This window comes from Malaclemys terrapin, chromosome 2 (genome assembly GCF_027887155.1).
Source record: "Malaclemys terrapin pileata isolate rMalTer1 chromosome 2, rMalTer1.hap1, whole genome shotgun sequence".
In the NCBI taxonomy this organism is placed as follows: Eukaryota; Metazoa; Chordata; order Testudines; family Emydidae; genus Malaclemys; species Malaclemys terrapin.
The window spans coordinates 74,054,639-74,074,575 of NC_071506.1; the positions used below are offsets into that span (position 1 = coordinate 74,054,639).

The 19,937-nt window shown below is 39.6% G+C and overlaps 1 protein-coding gene across 4 annotated transcripts in view; it reads left to right on the forward strand.

Moving 5' to 3' along the window:
• NOL4 (nucleolar protein 4) overlaps positions 1–19,937 on the forward strand; it is a 271,342-nt gene that overhangs the window by 24,190 nt on the left and 227,215 nt on the right. The window lies entirely within an intron of this gene.

The window sequence follows — 19,937 nt, forward strand, 5'->3', positions numbered from 1 at the left end:
AGATATATAGACAACAACAGGCTAGACTTCTCACTCTATCACAGTAGCAGACTACCTCACTACAGTGAAATGTGCAAAGCTCAGGCAAACTCTCACCAAATACCGAATCAGTGACCATAAACTAGAAGTAGAAACAGGAAGACACAAGCAACAGTCCAAATTGAAAGAGGAGGATCTGAACGACCAGTGTAATAGAGATGGAGTGATGCTTCCTATCTCAACATCCAAAATATGAGCGAATTTGGGAAAGAGATTTCACCAAATTATCAGGAATCATAAAATTTTGTTATCAAAAAGCATTGAGGGGAAAACAAAATAAAACAAACACAAATTAAATAAAAACAAAAAACCCAAACAAACTCTGACCCAGGGAGACAGATTTTGGAGATGGAACTGTTCGGCGTAGTATCCTGCCAGCAGATCACTTGAAGTCACCATTAAAAAAGTACAAAACCAGGATCAGGAATGAATACATGGGATAAAACCCTAGACACAGAACAACGCCACATCCTGGGCAGTTTGTACCTGCCATTTACAGATACTTAAGGGGGTCTATTTCTTTTGCTCTGGGAATATTTGTACAGCTTGGCATGACAATAAAGTATTATTGAATCAAACTGAATTTGATTTCACAGATACACACACTAACAGGAACACAGACACAGACACATATACACACACTCTCATGCACACACACTAATAACAGAGCTGCGGCTGCTCCTGCTGTCTCCCTGGCAAACAAGCCTCTAGGATACTCCCCCTTCCCTCCTCCCCCACTTAAGGCAGCCCTGTAAGTCGTTTCTGTTTGATGAGAAATAACCATATCTTTTCCTTTTGAAGACACTGCACTGAAGCCCAAACTACAATATTGCAATAATCCATCACAGGAGAACAAAGTAAAGAAGGACTAGTCTACACTGACCAGTGAATATGTGCTAGCATTTTTCCTAGTGAACCACACTTCCCCAGCCAGTGTAGAGAGGGCTTGAAATTCATGATTTCCCTGGTCAGTGCAGCCTGGTCTTATATTTGATTTGGGTAGGAAGTATGGTTCATGAGAAAAATAATCTGTTTTCGTTAGCCATTCAGAGCCTTACGTTCTGTAGGTGCTGCACACGCTCCATTCACATAGCTAACCCCATCCAAGGATGCTAGTGCTGCTGAGCATTTCTGGTTGTGCGAGTATTGTGTTTGTTATGAAAGGCAGAAAAACGACTGTTTTGACAGCAGCTGTGTTCATGGACAGCCACGCTACTAGCCCTTCGTATTAGCAGGATCGTCTTACAGTCCATTCTCCACAGACTCTTGTGTTACCAGCCCCGACTTCTATCAAAGAGAGCCTGTCAGCTGAAATTTGGTCCAAAATTAAACTTTATAAAAAGTAAGGTTTTATAAAACCTAAGACATATAGAAACATGTCCACAGTGGGGTGTGTGGGGGTGTGTGAGTGGGTGTTTGTTTATTTTTTAAATACCACAACAAAGCATCACTAATAATGTGGTAGATAAAGTAACTAAACAAAACTGAAACTAACTTAATATGTTACCACTGTCTAAGCTGAGAGAAATGCAAAATTATTTTTACTATTATTTGTATTAGAGTTGCAACCTACCCAGGTTTTCGCAGGGTTGTCCCTCTTTTGCGGTAGCTTTCCTGGGAAAGTGCTCAGTACACACTGCTAGCTGTGCCATTTTCATGTTCATGATCATCCTGGGTGTCCCAGTTTTTTGTATCTCAGAGGTGGCAACCCTAGACTTCGTACTGCTGTAGCACCCAACAGCCCCAGTCAGGATCAAGGCCCCATTGTGCTAGGCACTGCACAAACACAGAATAAGAGTCAGTTCCTGAACCAAAGCATTTATACGTAAACAAAGAGCATAAATAGTGAGAACACAAATTGGATTTTTAAAATTTTCCATTTTGAGTAATCTAAGGGGTTATACACATGTGTTTGTTTACAAGAGATGGCATTTAAGGTAACTGCCCCTTTAACACTAAAGTTTGTGAGCGAACCCCCACATTACTCTAGTGTAGGCACACATACAATAGCCTTTCTTTCTTCCTCTGAACCTGATCTGGTGGAGGGCCAGAGCTAACAAACGGTACATCCCTGCTTCTCTGGAAACAGAGCCAGTTTTTAGAGAGAATGGGAGGAGGCTGCAGTCAGATCCATAGCTTATTAAAATCAATGGGTGTCTTTAATGGGCTTTGAATCATGCCCTTGTTCTCAAAGAAGTGGGGACCAGGGTCTCCACAACCTGACCTCTCCAAGAAGAAGACAGAGTTTTGGCAGCTAGAGGAGCTGACTAGAGGAAGGGAGCTCCCCTACAATCAGGACTGATATTGAAAAGATCTGGAGGAGCTGAGGGGTTGGTCCTCTGTTCCTGCAATTAGCTGTCTCCAGCATCACAGAGGCCCTTGATAACTGTTCCTCCAATGGGTGTGATCTCGAGTGGCAGAAAGGCCGTATTATCTGCATGTGCCCTAGAGGGTGTTGGTGTGGTCTCTAGCTTCTCACTTAACAACATTCAGGACTGGTAATGCAGCTGTCCTCAAAGCTTTTGTGGTAGGCTGTTGCTATAGTCTCAGCCTAATATTTTGCATTTATATCTATTGGATTGTGGAGTACTCTCCCAGAGGAAGAGGAGAAAGCTGCATCATGTGAGTTATTTAAAACAAAACTGGATAAAGCACAAAATAATACACACTAGGAAAAAATCTTTCATTATCAGGGGATGGACTTGATGACCTGATAATTTTTTTCCACTTCTAATATCTCTGATTATAATGCACCTTTATCTCAAGGGATCCCACAACATATCACAAACTATAAACTAGAAAATGAAACCACCTCTGGGGCAGCTGGCTGTAGCCAGTAGTCAGCCTGCACACATGTTGTACAATAATGAGGAAAAGGGGAAACATTATTATAATTTTTTATTATTGAACAAATATGAGTGCTGTATTCCAATATCTTAATACAGCCGGTGTACACAGAGGAATGAAAAAGTGGGTAAGTCACCGAATGCTGTGGTACTAAGGCTCAACTGTGGATGTGATTCATTGTGGTTTATTAGGAGACAGGTAAACAAGTTCCAGTGAAACCTCTAATAAGTTACTATGTTGTATTTAGAACATCCTTTAATCCTGACTCTTTGTTTCAGATTGGTTCATTTTATAATGCACAATAGCAGTTAAAGAATACAGTGGCACCTTATAGACTAACAGAAGTATTGGAGCATAAGCTTTCGTGGGTACCCACTTTGTCAGACGCATGACGGTGCGTCTGACGAAGTGGGTATTCACCCACGAAAGCTTATGCTCCAATACTTCTGTTAGTCTATAAGGTGCCACAGGACTCTTCGTCGCTTTTTACAGATCCAGACTAACACGGCTACCCCTCTGATAGTTAAAGAATAGAAAACTTTCTTCCTTTTTACATAAAGAGAGAAAAAATGCAACAAAGGTCCCTGCTGCAGGAAAAAAATGTGAACACAGAACTTGGTTCATGCTCAGTTAGAGCACAGAACACTGCTAATAACAATTATGAAGATCCTTACCATGTGCAAGTTAACTGTTGCAGAAATAAAAGAATAATCATTAATCTTAATTGTACAGGAGCAGGCTATTTCATCTAAATCTTTGTTTTGGATTAATTGACTGTGCCTTAAATATATTGGTATAGACCCATTCCATTTATTAGTAAACACAAGGGGATAAATAGAATAGGACAGGAGGGTTTGCACAAGTGTGATTAGTAATAGAGCTCACTTTTGTAGGAAGTGCTCTGATTTCTTTCTTTTCTTTCTCATTTTAACATCAAAACAACATTCTTAACAGAAATAATTGCATTCAGAGCCTTGCTTTTGTGATCAATGACATCTATTCATCTTAGATATCAGATTGCAATCAAATACGGTAAATTAAAAAGGAAAGTGTGTACAGTAGTATCCCTCTCAATTTAGGCTTTGATAAATGTGGGAACCAGTGCGTACCAAAGCCTTAAAAGAGGAACTGAAAGCATGGAGTTACTGAATTTTCATTGCTAATTGTGGTTTAGAATCAGATTTTGATTCCCAGCCCTCAGATGAGTGGTGCCTGAACATGCCCGAGAAGATGCACATAGCCCCTGTGGAAGGTGCAAACTGTAACTCTGTTAAAGCTCTGAAAGAAGCCATGGGCTTGGATTACAGGAAGAGTATCAGATAGACTGAGGGGAGGGAGGAGTAACTTGGAGAAAGGTGGTGGAAAAAGCACATTTTATCTTATTGCTTATAGAAGCAGTGCCCAATTCTGCTTCCCTTACTCATGCAAGTATAGTAGTCTCCTTGCTTTCACTATGGAAGTGTTTGCTTTCACTATGACTACTCACAAGTAAGGCAGGAAAGATTTCTGTCCTTATTGCACAGATTAAAAAGAAGGCAGATGGGTTTTATTTAAAAAAAAAAAAAAAAAAAAAAAACTGGGTCCACTCGGTCTTCAAAATAATTAAAAAAACTGTTTTAGCTCATTCTGTTCTCTTACCATACAGCCCTAAAGGCCAAATAAAGCTGGTACGTTGCATGGGTTTTCTTAAGGGTTCATCAGATCTAATACTGGCAAGGATTCCTACAGCATGAATGGCTCTAGGGTTACTTTTGACTAAACATTTGCTATACGAGATTTTCCCTTCTAAAGGACATTACCAAAATGGTTCGTATGGGTTCACTTTTTCAATCACTGCCTCATAATGGATTTTCTCTTAGATCTTCTTTAGATATTTGGTTCTTCACATCAATGGCTATAGTAAAAATTAATTGGAAAAATAAGGATATGTGCTATAGCTGATAATTTCTCCTGAGCAAAGCCCTGCTAACACTGACTTCAGTGCAGGAGCAGCATGGTACAGCTGAATGGTGAAAGGTGCTCTCCATCTGCAGATGTCAGGCTCCTAACGATCATGCTGGTCAGGACTGAACATATGGTTGAGCAGTGTTTTTCTAATCTTGGTTCTGCTGGCAGGGATTGGCCTGTTAGTGCTGCGGACTTTGTTTACAGTGGGGGAGGGGAAAGAAGAGCAAGGGAGTCAGAGTTGGAATAAATGGTTTGAACAGTCCCAACTGTCCCTTCATCACAGAAACATAGGCTTTGTAGTCTACATTGGCTTGTTGTGTAAATCATCCATTTGGGAGGAATAGATTTGATTGCTTCTGCCCTTGCAAACTGAACTGCTGTTGTAAGAGAAATAAAAATAAAAGATGATTTGTCCCTTGAATTATGGAAATATAATTTAGTCAGGCAAAAAAGACCCAAGTAACTCTTAAAAACCACCAAACCAGTTTCCTTTAGAGCACTTTATCTCTCAAAAATCGATCTTCACACGAACCAAATATAGTGCAGAATCCACCTTTCAAAACAAAAACCAGCCAGCAAGTTTAGTGTTTTGTGAAAGGTGTCAGGCCAACAGCCCCAGAGACCAAACTGCTCTATCCACACGACAAGGAACAGCAGGTGCAGTGCCAGTGCAAGCCCCCACTTAGCGCCCTGCTCATGTGTCTCAACCCCTTCCTGCAGGGTAAGTAAGTCTAGTCAGCTCTACCCAAGAGTATGGTGCATATTGGTGGTTTAGTCAGGAGATTAGGGCAGGGATGAGTGCCGCTGTGCTCTGGTGATTCCTGGCCCCTTTTCCATTGCAGCTTGGTATGGTTTACTGTATCTGCTCTGAGTTGCACTAGGGCCTGAATCAGCCCCTGGTTGGCCTAAGAATCAGGGGTTTGTAAAGGTGATGTAATGCCACTTATGTCTCCTCATCTGATTCTACCATTAGCTGCTTCAGGCACAGCATCAGTTCAGTTTAAGATCTGGCTCTTGATCTCTCTGTTGAGATTGCTAACGAGGGTGCCAATTAATGGTTTGTTGCAGCAGTGGTTTTGGTGATGGACACAGCTGTCCATTGGAAGCTGTGCTAAGACCATGAACCCGTTACCTATTGGCCATTGAAAGGCGGTCACTGAATCATAGATGGAAGGGATTAGGCCACCCAGTCCATCCTCCTGCCAGTAAAGGATTGTTCCCTACAGCATGTCAGGTAGTAACAACTTGCAGGAACAACAAACCTAGACAAAATTTGAACCAGTGATCTAGAGGCAAGGGCTCTATATCCTGCTGGCAGGCTCCTGATTCTTCCTGACTTTTCAAAGCTTTCTATAATTTAGCCAGGATTATTTTTAAATAATTTAATTTTGGTTTTTGAGTTTTGTTACTGAGCTGTGTTGATTTATGGCTGTGGAATTCTTCTGGAACCCAATTATAATACGTGGATCTTGGTGTATTCATATCATGTTATTTATTAAAAATGCTCCCTCTGGGAACATGCTTACATCTGAGGTTATGAGTATTTGGAAAATAATTCAAAAACACACATTTAATTTCACTAGCAGCACTTTGGAGTAATGAGTTCTCATATAAACTTCGCTTCAGTGTTAGGTTACTTTTGGCATGCTGTAGTTGCATTTCATATGTCTGAAAAAAGGTGGCATTATAGATCTATGTTGCTTTCTGCTAGTGCATGATGACCTGTAATGTACAGCATGCTTTAAAATCTAACAGGTTAGCTGTTAAATTTTGTTGAGACAAGAAAAAAATGTTAAAAGTGAAAATGTAACTAGTAGGTTTCTTATTACTTTTCAAGTATTAGAGGGGTAGCCGTGTTAGTCTGAATCTGTAAAAAGCAACAGAGGGTCCTGTGGCACCTTTAAGACTAACAGAAGTATTGGGAGCATAAGCTTTCGTGAAGAAGTGAGGTTCTTACCCACGAAAGCTTATGCTCCCAATACTTCTGTTAGTCTTAAAGGTGCCACAGGACCCTCTGTTGCTTATTACTTTTCAGTAATCTGGAGCAAATAATAGCAAGATTACAGGACCAGAGAATATAGTCTTCTTTTGAACCCACACATGCACACACACTCTCACACACACACACACTCACACATACATATATATCCCTAACTATCCTCAAAAGGAATAGATGCAATTGTTTTACTACAATAACCTACTTAGGGGAAAAGAAATATCTCACTATCACTACATGTACTACAGATACAGCAAATTGGCAGTTTCAAGGTAAGGAAAAGCATTACATTAAAAGAAGATTTTCCTTATATTTGGATTTTTGATAGTCTTAAAATAAAACGTAAGTGAATTTAATGCTGTGAAAGTTATTGAATTGCCAGCACTGGGAGCTGAATATATATATATAAAGCATTAGTGGTGGCAGCAGAAGCTGACCCAGCCAGACTCTTTCTAGAACTGAAAGTGTACTTTCCTGTCCAAACTTAATCAGTTCTTGGCCTGCCCACTGACGGGTCACTCATGAAATTCTTTAAGTACTTATTTGCACCTTAGGTGATGATAATTACCATATAAAGTAACTTGAAGAGCAAAAAGTTGTTCTGTCCTGTGAAAAATGAGTTTAGAGTGTTTTGATGCTAATATTTCTACCCATTCGTGGAGACCTCCAGTATTTTCTAATTTGTTGTCCTCCTGCTTCCTGGATTAGCCAGAGAGCATCCTCACTTTTTTTCTTGTTTGAAGATAATGTGACAGGGTTACCATCACCCTCATATTTGTTTGAATGTTTTTCACAGTTTTTGTCACCTTCCTGTTAGTAGAAGCTTGTGTTTTATGGGTAGCCTGATACTTAACCCTATATCTAGTTATGTTTCTGGACATGAATAACACACTATTGTAGCCCTATAACCTTATGTCAGTATAATTACATTGCTCTGCAGTGTGGAAAATCCACCCCCCTGAGTGACGTAGCTGTACCGACCTAATTCCTAATGGGAAACGTATGTCAGTATAACTACATTGCTCTGCAGTGTACTCCACCTAGCTTTCGGGCAGGTGGAGTACCTACACCAAAGGGAGAAGCTCGCCCATCGGCGTAGGCAGTGTCGTCACTAAGTACGAAAGCACTGGTAGGCAGACCCTGAATGGGGTCAATTTTTTCACACTTTCTGCATGTTTCATGGTGAAACAGAAGTCTTGGCAACAACAAGTGCATAAAAGTGCAGACTTTTGTTTCGTAAACCAGGTCTACACTACAGTCTTATGCCGGCAGAGCTCTGCTGGTCACAGGTGTGGTGAGGTGTAATCTCTGACTGACGTAGCTATGCTGGCAAAGCCCCTACTGTAGACACAGTTATACCAAAATAACTCCAGTAATACAAATATTAATAAATAATAAATCTGTGTTTTTGATGATAAAACTTATTTAATTTATGGGGGCTGGAATAAACTATACTGGAAAAAGCACATATTTGCTGGTATATTCTACATCTGGTACAGTATACTGGTATGGCTACATGCACAAAAGTATCCTTAGTGTAGACCAGGCCTTTGTATTCACACAGCTGTGAAAAACTATTGTAAAAGTTGTTCACAGCTAGGCAAATCCTCCAATGTCATCAGTAAAAAGAAGCAAAGCATTGCTCATGAATATTTGCTCAAACAAATCCTTCAGATTGATTTTGGCTGTGTTACACTCCCTTCAATTTCTATTTTTCTAGCTGACAAATTTTCTAGCAGAAATTGTTTGCAGCAACAAATTTGAAGTGACTATTAGAAAATATTCTAATATTTCTGAGTGTAACTCAGAAAATTGCTTTCAAAATCAAAATTTGAGCATTCCCACTAGAAACCAGATTCTAATAGTTGCTGTCTCTCAGGGAACAAAAAACAATACGCTGTGACTAAAATGTCCAATAAAAACTAGCCATGCTTTTCAGATTTCAAATATAGAATATTCAAACAAATTGTTAACAATAATTATTTTCCAGAATAATTTTAATAATGAATGTATTGATGAAAATCATAGACAGTACAGTTTGGGATAATATTCTATTCTGGATGATGAAAACACAAAATTTGTTGAATCCTCTTAGATTTAGAAATTAAATGAGAAAAATATTCCCTTTACAGAATAAGATAGGGGCATATTGTGAGAGCAGCCAAGGATCCTCATGATCTGTAGAGCCATGGAGTAGTAGTAGTGTAGGAATCAAGCCCGCCCACCCTGTCCATGAAGGCTGCCATCTCAGTGGAAATTATATACACATGCTTCATTGATTCCAAAGCCAGAAGGGACCATTGAGATCTTTTCAGCTGATCTCCTATGTAACACAGGCCATAGAACTTGCCCAAAATAATTCCTAGAACAGATCTTTTTTGAAAAACATCCAATCTTGATTTAAAAATTGTCAGTGATGGAAAATCCACCACAACACTTGGTAAATTGTTCCAATACTTAATTGGTCTCACTGTTAAAAATGAATGCTTTATTTCCAGTCTGATTTTGCCTACTTTCAACTTCCAACTCTTGGATCATGTTACACCTTTCTCTGCTAGATGGAAGAATCCATTATCAAATATTTGTTCCCCATGTAGGTATTTTTAAACTGTACTCAAGTCACCCTTTAATCTTCTCTATGTTAAGCTAAATAGATTGAGCTCTTAGAGTTTATCACAATAAGTCATGCTGTCTACTCCTTTAGTTATTTTCATTGCTCTTCTCTGAACTCTCTCCAGTCTATCAACATCTTTCTTGAGTTGTGAGCCCCAGAACTGTATTCCACAGTATTCCAGCAGCGATTGCACCAGTGCCAAAACCAGAGGTAAAATAACCTCTCTACTCCTACTTGAGATCACCTGTTTATGCATCAGGATAACATCAGCCCTTTTGGCCACAGTGCCACGTTCAGATAATTACCCACTACAAACCCTAGATAGTTTTCAGAATCACTGCTTCCCAGGATAGAGTCCCCCATTATGTAAGTATGGCTTACAATCTTTATTCCTAGATGTATACATTGACATTTAGCCATATTAAAATGCATATTGTTTGCTTGTACCAGTTTACCAAGCGATCCAGATTGCTCTGTATCAGTGACCTGTCCTTTTCATTATTTCTCACTCCAAGTTTTTGTGTCATCTGCAGACTTTAGCAGTGATGATTTTATGTTTTCTTTCAGGTCATTAATGTCAAAAATGTACCAGGTTTCAGATGTTAAATAGTGTAGGGCCAAGAACTGATCCCTGTAGGACCTGACTAGAAACATACTGGTTTGATGAACATTCCTTGTTTTCAATTACATTTTAAGACCCTTCGTTTAGCAAAATTTGAATCAATTTAATGTATGCCATTTTAATTTTATATCTTTCTATTTTTTTAATAAAAATGTTGTGTGGTAACAAGTCAAATGTCTTATAGAAATCTAAGAATATGATGTCAACATTATTACCTTTATCAACTAAACTTGTAATTTCATCAAAAAAAGAGATCTAGTTAGTTTGATAGGATCTATTTTACATAAACACATGTTGATTGGCATCAATTATATTGCCCTTCTTTAGTTCTTTATTAATGAAGTCTCATATCAACCACTCCATTATTTTCCCTGGGATCAATGTCAGACTGACAGGCCTATAAACTCCTGGGTCATCCCATGTACCCTGTTTAAATATTAGTACAATATTAGCTTTCTTCCAGTCTTCTGGAACTTTTTCAGTGTTCCAGCAATTAATGGTCCAGCGAGATCCTCAGCTAGCTCTCTGAAAACTCTTGGATGTACGTTATTCATACCTGTGGAGTTAAAAATGTCTAACTTTAGTAGCTGCTGTTTAATACCTCCTTAAATTGTAGTGGAATGGAAAGAGTATTATCATATCATTTGTTTTTTTCCCAAATGCAGAACAAAAATATGTATTGAACACTTCTGCCTTTTCTGCATTATTATTGATAATTTACTAGATGTAAATGGTAGTATCTAAACATCTAAACAACCAGTACAATTAGGATTCTTTTTGTTCCTTGTATACGTAAAAATTTCCTTCTTACTGTCCTTAACTCTGCTATCCCTTTGCTTCCCTTATCAATTTTCTACAGTCCCTATCTTCTTATTTATTTTCATTACTATCAACTTCCCCTTTCTTCCATATTATTTTTTATTTTTTATAGCTTGTCAAAAGGGGGTTTTGGGTCCAAGACGGCCAATACTGCCTCACAGCAATACTGTGGACTATGTCAGTGGCTGTGTCACCCAATGGCAGGAGTCATTGGCTGCTTTGCCTAGCGGCTGGAGTCAGTGGCTGGGGGTAGAGGAACCCAGGTCCTTCCTGCTCCACCGGGTTCCAACTCAGGGCCCAAAGAAACAATAATTCAAAGTTTTTTCGGACTAGGGGGTCGGCGCCAATGCCTGCTCCCTGGGTCACTTCCTACTACGGCTTTGTTTCCTCTGATGCCACTGGTCTGTCTTGTAGTCCTCTTGGAGTTCTCTCGGGTCACTCTCGAAAGGGTCTCCTTCTGTCTGTGGCAGCTCATTGTCATTCCACGATTGAAGGGTCTGCGGCAGCTTGACCATAAGGCCTAGTCTCAGCTGCTTGGAGCCTCACCAGCTTCTCTGCAGGAGGCTGCAATACCCAACTGCTCTCCTGCTCAGTCCATCCAGACTGAGCTGAGCTGCTCCCTTTTGAGCTCTGCCTCCGCTGTGAGCATGCCCAGCAGGAGCGGTGGGGTGTTATGTCTTGTGTCCAGAGCAACTCCTCAACTCTCACTTAACCAGTGTGGAGTTTGTCCACCCCATCACATAGCTGCCTTCATTTCCCCTCTAAACCATATTGCTTCTCTTCTTGCCTTCTAATTCTAGATTCAGTTTACTTGCAATTATCCCATCCTCATCACTATGTATGATTTATTTTATTCATGGGCTTATCATTCTTGTATTAAACACACTAAGGCAATATAGTTCTGTAGACAGCACACAGAGATATACGATTTGCTCCCCCTCTCTGCTACAGAAACAAAGAAAGAAAAAGAGACAGACCATGTAATAAGAAATACTGGCATCGAATGGTGGAAGTGTAACCTGATATTTAAACAGGTTAAGCACTAGCTAAGAATTGAAATATACAACAGATCCCCTGTGGACCCATCAGTCTGGACATTATTCACCACAAACAACATCATATCCTATGCACATGTAAAAATATCATTCTTCTTATTAAAGAGGCGGGGGCTTCCTTAATCTGGTGCAGATCAGCCCCAAGTATTAATCTGTGACTTGTGCTGTGATCATGTTACCCCGACTGCTACTCTGTGGCTTTCCTCCAGAATGGTCTGTGTAACACTTCAAGCAACAACTATCTAAGGGCTGGTCTCCACTACCCGGGAGATCGATGCTGCTGCAATCAATGCATCAGAGATCGATTTAGTGGGTCTAGCTAAATAGATGGCAGAGTGCTCTCCGGTCAACCCTGGTACTCCACCTCTCCGAGAACAGTAAGGGAAGTCAACCGGAGAGCATCTCCCATCGACTCAGTGCCATGAAGACACTGGGGTAGGTCGACTTAAGCTACGTCGACTCCAGTTACCTTATTCATGTAACTGGAGTAGCATAACTTAGGTCGACTTGTAGTGAAGACACGCCCTAAGAGTAGGAACAGCAGGCTTTAGTGCTTAGTTGAACAAAATCAATCATTACGTTGTTTGGAGCTATCCATCTATCTTTAAAAGCAGTGGATAAACTGAAGCCAAGGCTCTGCTGGAAATGTTCCACCTTTCACAGAATCCTTTACACTATACCCCATCCCTTCAAGGCTCTGAGGTTGGTTTGAGAGAAGTTCCTCAGTCTCAAGACCATATTCCTAGTAACCATCTGTTTCTCCCTTCCCCATTTAGTTTTACTACAAGACATGGGGGTGACTGGATAGGTTCCTCATTTCCTTTCTGCATCAACTTGACTGACAATGTGATAGTTCTGTCTTTCATCCCCACTCCTAGGGACGACAAAGAAAAAGTTTTTGCACACCCAACTTATAAATGTAACTTGAATATCTACTTAAACTGAACGTGGAGGCCAATGTATCAGGCCATTCAGTATAGAAGCCAAGAAGGCTGCATAAGATTGCAAGGATATTATGAAGTAAGTGTGGTATTGCATCTGTAGGGCCTATGTTGCTAAAGGCAAAGCTCTTCCCCTATTCTATCAGAAGATCATTGTATTAGAATACTATTCTTTTCATGGAGAGAAAGGGGAGATGTTTCCTCACTGGAGCTCTGCAGTACTGCAATCTCTCTCACATCTACAGAATTCAACAGAGTTACTTACACTGATTCCCACCAGATGATGACCTCATCCAAAATGTACAAGTGTCTGTGGTCACTGCCTGGTAAAATGGGTTCTGTATGCACCAGTCAAGTAAAATCTCAGACTTATCTCAGGTGGCTCTCAGCATTCACCCTATTGTTCTTGTGTCAGAGTATTGCTTTGGGAGTTCCCTTTCTTCTGGACTGGACCAGGAGACATAGAGGAAGGGATTTTTAGTTAATCTAATTTGGTTTCTCCTAGTCTCTGTTGGGTCCATTCAGATAGCTCCATATAGAGCCAGAAAACATTCTTTCACTTGAGGCTTTTATATAAATCCTTTAAAAAAACACAACAAAACATTAAACTTTTAATGTAATCAAGCTTGTGTTGTTTATATTTAATCTCTTATCTCTATGGTACGTGAATTAGCAATAAAGGTTGCTCATTTTATCTCACTTGATTTCTCTTTATTTTCATGACTTGTTTTCACAATTTGTTTGATTTGTTCACTTATCAGTTTATTCTGTGTGGATTTTATGGCTCAGGAAGTTTCAGAAACTGTATTCCTCAAATGAAATTGACCCTTTATATGGGCCTGACAGAGTAAATGTCTTTGATTTTCCTCTCTCCATCTGCTGGTAGAAGGAGATATTACCCATCCAGACTGAAGCAGTGGGGAATTGCAGAAACTATACATTAGAGTAGGTAAATTTTCCTTTTAATGCTATGTATACTTTCTATTAGGAACAGGTTGGAGAACATCAGTTTATTTCACTTAGACTACTAAATGCTTGCTATCAAATGGAAATAACTTTAGATCACTTACAAATCTGGGCTGAATAGAAAGGAATAACATAGATGTTCAATACTATGTATACTATTACTAATTCCCTGTGACATCTATTCTCCGAAGTGTACAGTATTTTGAACTATGCTGAAAAGGTTGTGGTTAGGATTCCTGGTACTGCAGATTGATGTGCTGATGCAAGATCGAGATTTGTTAATTTAGGATGGGTGCAAGAGACCCTTCTGAATGGTTGTCAGTTCTTATACGTATTAGTAATTTTTTTTATATTTACTGATAGAGTAGACGAATGGAGGATCATATAGCAGGGTTTTCAACATGTTCACCATTTTAAAAGTTTTTCTGAAGGCAGGTGTACCATGCTCCTTCTTTACATGCACTACAATTGCCTTCTACTAATAATTACAATATATTTACAAGATTAAGTATAGGAAATGGTAAAACTAATTAAACAGTTGCATATGACTACTGAAGGTGTCACCAGGTTGTACTGTTACTCATAGTTTAACAAGTTCTTTTTCTTAGTATTCAAGCAGTGTTCAGTCTTCTGAAGAAATGCTGTATTGTTAGTTTGGTGATGCTATTCTTTTTGAATGAACTGTTCCAAACAGCAACCGAGTTTTTTCTTTGCCTTAATCTAACAAGTGTCAATTTTTGGTGCAGAGGAACTTCCTGGAAACTGGGTATTAGTCTTGGGCTGATATTTCTGAAAGAGGGGTTTGCCTGCTTGCCACTTGTGACTACCTCTGTTCAAGGACTGGTATATGTAGTGTAAGTAAAACAAATTGCACCAAGAATACACCCAGACTCCATGTTTCTGATTTCTCCTCTAACTGGAAACCCAAACTGCAAGGCCTCAAAATCTGACACCACTCGTCAGAGGGGAAGCCATACATTGCCTGGTTTAACTTGGCTGCTCTCATAAACTAGTGGGGGTCAGAATAATTTTAGATATACTTCCTGCTGCATTCACATTAACACCATGTTTGTGTGTAATTTATATCTTGTAATAAAAATTTTTATGTTGATTGCTGTTGATAGCTACTCATTATGTTTTGTAGATGCTACTGTTTGTGGTGTTTTACAGCAGAAGTTTTTATGGACTTACGCAAGTTTTTATAGATCAATTCATCTACTTTTTTTCCTTTTATTTAGATCCATCATATGTTTAGTTTTACAGGAATGTTTTTCAAACACTGTAAAGATTCTGATAGTCATATTCAAGCCTGAAGAGAATGTTTTATTAGGCTAATTTTCCCCAAGAAATTTAAACAAGAATGTGAAACTTTTTGGGGTTACCTGAGGTAAATCTAGAGCATGTAGAGGGTCCGGGACTCCTCAGCAGCCCAGGCTCCATGGGTGGCTCTTACTACTGCCTGTACTGGCTTCTGGCTTGGCCAGGGGGCAGGACCTCGGGGGGAGAGGAGGAGCAGGGGGCAGGGCCTCATGGCAAAGTGCGGGAAGAGGCTGGCGCTGCCCTGAGCCTCAAGCAGGCACAGAGTGGCCCCTCAGGGAATCTGGGACAAATGCTGTTCCCGAGTCATTCAGCCAGGGACTTGAACTGTGCATTTCAGGACTGTCCCGCCTGATTCAGGACGGGTGGGCACCCTAGGTGAATCACTACCACCTGCTTCCAGATTGTGAGAGCTTTACCGGCGCCAAGTAAGGGCTGCCACCGGCAGCACAAATACTCTGCTCTGGGCTCCATGAATCCCACTCGTTCTCTCTGCAGGCTAGCAATTTATATACTCCACTTTATTACACGTGAGTGCCCAGTCCCCTGTCTTCCCGGAGTGTACACTGATCCATTGCCTCCATGGAAGCAGTTCACCCCAATTTACTGGCTTCATCTTTGTTCAACAGCTCTCCTTAGCACAGGCATTTAGATGTATCTATACCAAATTGAAGTTTATTTAACAAAGTTTCAGTTACAGATTCACATAAAAGAAAGTAAAAGGATTTTGAAACATAAGCTTACAAGTAAAAGAAAAATATAAAATGCAAACTATAGCCTATTCTTATTAACAGGTTACTTTCCTGTCTGATAAGGATTTTCACACCCAATGGTCAGTCCTTACTGGGCTTGTCCAGTACAGAGGGCTGGGATCCACTTTTCACAAGATATTCCCACTGGCAGACTGTTGCTTCCCTAATGGATAACATTTGTGCCCTTTTTCCTTCTCTAATACAGTCTCAGACTTTTGTCTTTGTCAGTGCTCACGTCTACATCTGTCCCAGGGTGTAAACAGTGGGCTGGGCTGAATCCACAGATGTCAGTTGTTCTCAGTGTTGATTGAGTCAGTTCTGAGACCCACCTTGGCTCAGGTGACAAGTTTCATTTCCATCAGTTTTGGAAGCCAATGTTCTACATGCTACACAACTACAAATGTTTTCCATACAAACATCCTGCAATAACCATGACAACCAGCTACTTGTTTAACATTTGGTAGAAACCACACACAACCCCCTTTGGTGAAATATTTAGAAGATGGTCGAACACAGATGTAATATATCTGCCAGGGCATGGCTGGGGGTATCTGGGCATGGCTGTGTCACAAAGAGATTGCACTGTTGTTCTCAAGCTAGGAGCTACATGCGCTTTTGTTTCAATGGCTTTGATTTTAAAGACATTTATTAAAGTGCTGTTCCGCTATGAAAAGTGATTGTGTTAAAATGGCACCTTTTTACTGAATAGATCTTTTCCCATCTACATTCAGAATCATAGCTGTCCACTTGTGACATTTTGTTTTGTACTCCTGTCAGTCTGGCAGTGCCCACATAGGTTAAGGAGATTGAGCTAGGTTCTCTTTCTCCTTGTGTGTGATCAACCAAATTGTTCACAAAGTTCCAATGAGCCAACTGAAGAAAATGTGGCTTACGTAGGTGGCTCCAAATCATTAGTTTAGCCAGCAGAACCTTTATTACTGGTGATGATATGTAAGAAAGAAAAAACCCAAGTTGACTGTCAGATGTTTTCTCTAACTAACAACCCTACAAACTCAACCTTAACTCTATTTACTTGTAGCCTGATCACATTTGCTTGGGAAATCATGGTGAGATAATAAACACGGACCCCTACAATGCAATTTTTAATGGGTAAAATTTTCAAAAGCACCTATGTGGCTTAGGAGCCCAAGTCCCATTGACTTTCAATGAGATTTTGGTTCCTAAGTGCCTATGTCAGTTTGAAAATTGAATTTAGGCTCCTAAGTCATCTAGGCACTTTTGGAACAATTTACCCAAAATCAACTTTCAAAGTAGAACTGGACTTTCATGTATTTAACAAATTGTAATATTGTAAGAAAAACATGATGGGATGGCAGCAAAGAACTTGGGATAAACTGTTATGTTCTGGATGGAAATTTTGGGCCTTAACAACCCCTTTGCTTTTTCCTGATTGAATTTGGAGAATTGGGAGATCATGGTCTCTATTTTCACTGTATTGTCAAAATCTTTAAAGCCACTTTATCATCCTTCAGGTTACTCATCAAAACTCACCTCTGCTGTAATTCATACAGGAAGCTGCAGTCTGATAATGACCAGGCAGGTGAAGAGCTAGATATACTGCTCCTGAGTGGCTAAGAACTGCTCACATTTTATTATTTTTGTTACCCCTAATCCCAACTCCCACTCTCCATGATGACTTGCTTGTTTGTCTTATCTACCTGTTATGACTTGCCTTTTAGGTTGCAAGCTCTTTGAAGCAAGGCTTGTCAGTGTATGTTTGTACAGCACCTAGTAGAATGAGCCCCGGTCCTGGCTGGGCTATAGGTATTGCCACACTATAAATGTTAAATAATAGTACTGTCTTCATATTAAACAGTGTATACCATTTATACTGACTGCCCCGATTTGAAAGTTTGCCCTGATTCTCTGGTATCTGAATAAGAAGTAATATAGTCAAGCCTGGTTGAGAGTGGTGAGGAGGCTTTCCTTTCTTGTTTTTTTGAAAGGAGAGTGTGGGCAACTTATAAAAAGACCAGTGCACACTGCAGACACCAAAAGCACCAAAATACATTTTCTCACAACAATTTCTTCTCCCAGCTTACTCTTGGAACACCTTTCTGATGCTGTCAGCTATGGTGATGTAGTACCTCTGTTTCCAAATTAATATTGCCGTAATGCATTTATCTTTAATTACAAAGAGAACACCCCTCTAGGATATTACCTAACAATACTCATTAGGAATAAACAGATTAAGTCCTTACCAGTTAATCAACACCACAAACTTCTTAGTATTCTGAAAACTACATGAAATAACACTGTCACCATAATAAGAGTTCTTGAAAGCATTAGGGAATCCACAGTGCTTTTTGGCTGGTGAAAAGGTAATGATTAGAGATGGGCCCGAGGAGCTGCAGAGTTTCAGATGTACACGTCCCCAGGTTTAGGGTTGTTCAAATCTGGGGTTTGGGTTGGCTCCATCTCTAGGCAGGATTTTAAATGTATAATGGGGGGACAGCTTTGAAGCACATTGTGTAGAACTGAGAAACCCATTGGGGCCAATGTAAGTGTTTTATGATCCTTGAGTGGGAAGTGCTATAGAAATGCAAAACAGTTGTGTAAACTGTGAGATGAGTCCATTCATGAACTTTGTTGAAAATAAAATAAGAAGATAAGTGGGATAGAATAAAAAAGAACAAATCGAACATTAGAATGTATTTATTCATCTCTAGCAGGCTTTCAAGAATAGATTGGCAAGAATTTATTAGTGGTGGATTGCAGCTTGAAGTGATAGTGCAGTAATTGTCTATTCAATTCACATCTTTGGCCTTTATTTGGTAACACCAGAATTGCAAGTGTTTTGTTACAAATGGGCCAACATAAACCTGTCCCATAGTAGCATTAAACATAGTAGTAATAATAGTATGATGTTGTTAACATGTTAAGGTTGAAAGCATTTTTTACATGAAATACACATTGAGGGTTAGGAGGCACTGTTGTCTCTGGAGACCTAAATTCAAATTCTGTTTTGGCTCATGAGTGAAAATGAATTAGCTGTTCTCATCCTAGTCCACACACGCTTGTATCATATCACCAAACCCAGCCTGCCCATGAGATTGCTAGCCTAGAAAACCAGGAATAGTGCCACTCAGGACTGATGCTCATTGGAGGGTTGTATGGAGAAACTTGCGCAAGCCCTGCCTGCACTTTTCATCAGTACAAATTCACAGTGGTTTGAGCATTGGCCTGCTAAACCCAGGGTTGTGAGTTCAATCCTTGAGGGAGGGCCACTTAGGGATCTGGGACAAAATCAGTACTTGGTCCTGCTAGTGAAGGCAGGGGGCTGGAGTCGATGACCTTTCAAGGTCCCTTCCAGTTCTAGGAGATAGGATATCTCCATTTATATAAAAAAAAAAAAGACATACAGTTTTAAAAAAAAATTCCTATCTGGATGACAACAATTGAACTGTGCTGATTAACTCCTAAGACATATGAGCCGGATTTTTTAGAAGTGCTGAGCACCCACAGCTTCCATCACCTTTTAAAATCAGGCTATAGATGTCCACAATTTGCTGTCACTTTTTCCAGTCAAACATCAGTGTGCAAAGCTTAATGTTTTAAAATAATACTTTGTTTTATCTATGGTGTGGTGAGTTTTCATAAAGGAAATTTTCAAATAGATTTTCTAAGGGATGAACTCTTTATGGCAATAACTTTATTTGCATTAATAGTAACTATCTACTAAGTTACCTGTGAATAAAAATCTTTGATTAAATAGTTTTATAAAATGCTGTTTGTGGACCAGCAGAAACAAGTGTAAATGATTTTTTTTTAAAAATAGCAATGTATAATGAAAAGTATTGACTACATAATATTGCAGTTCAATTAAATGACCTGTTTTTAAAAGAAGGCTTTTTCATTATTCTTATGATCATACATTTATTGTATAATGATGTTACTGTAATATATTGAATTGTTAAGTATTGCTCTGGGATAGTGAACTTCAGATCTCTATGCAAGGGTCTTTATTTAATCAGAGCTCACTAAAGGGGGATGCGTTCCAT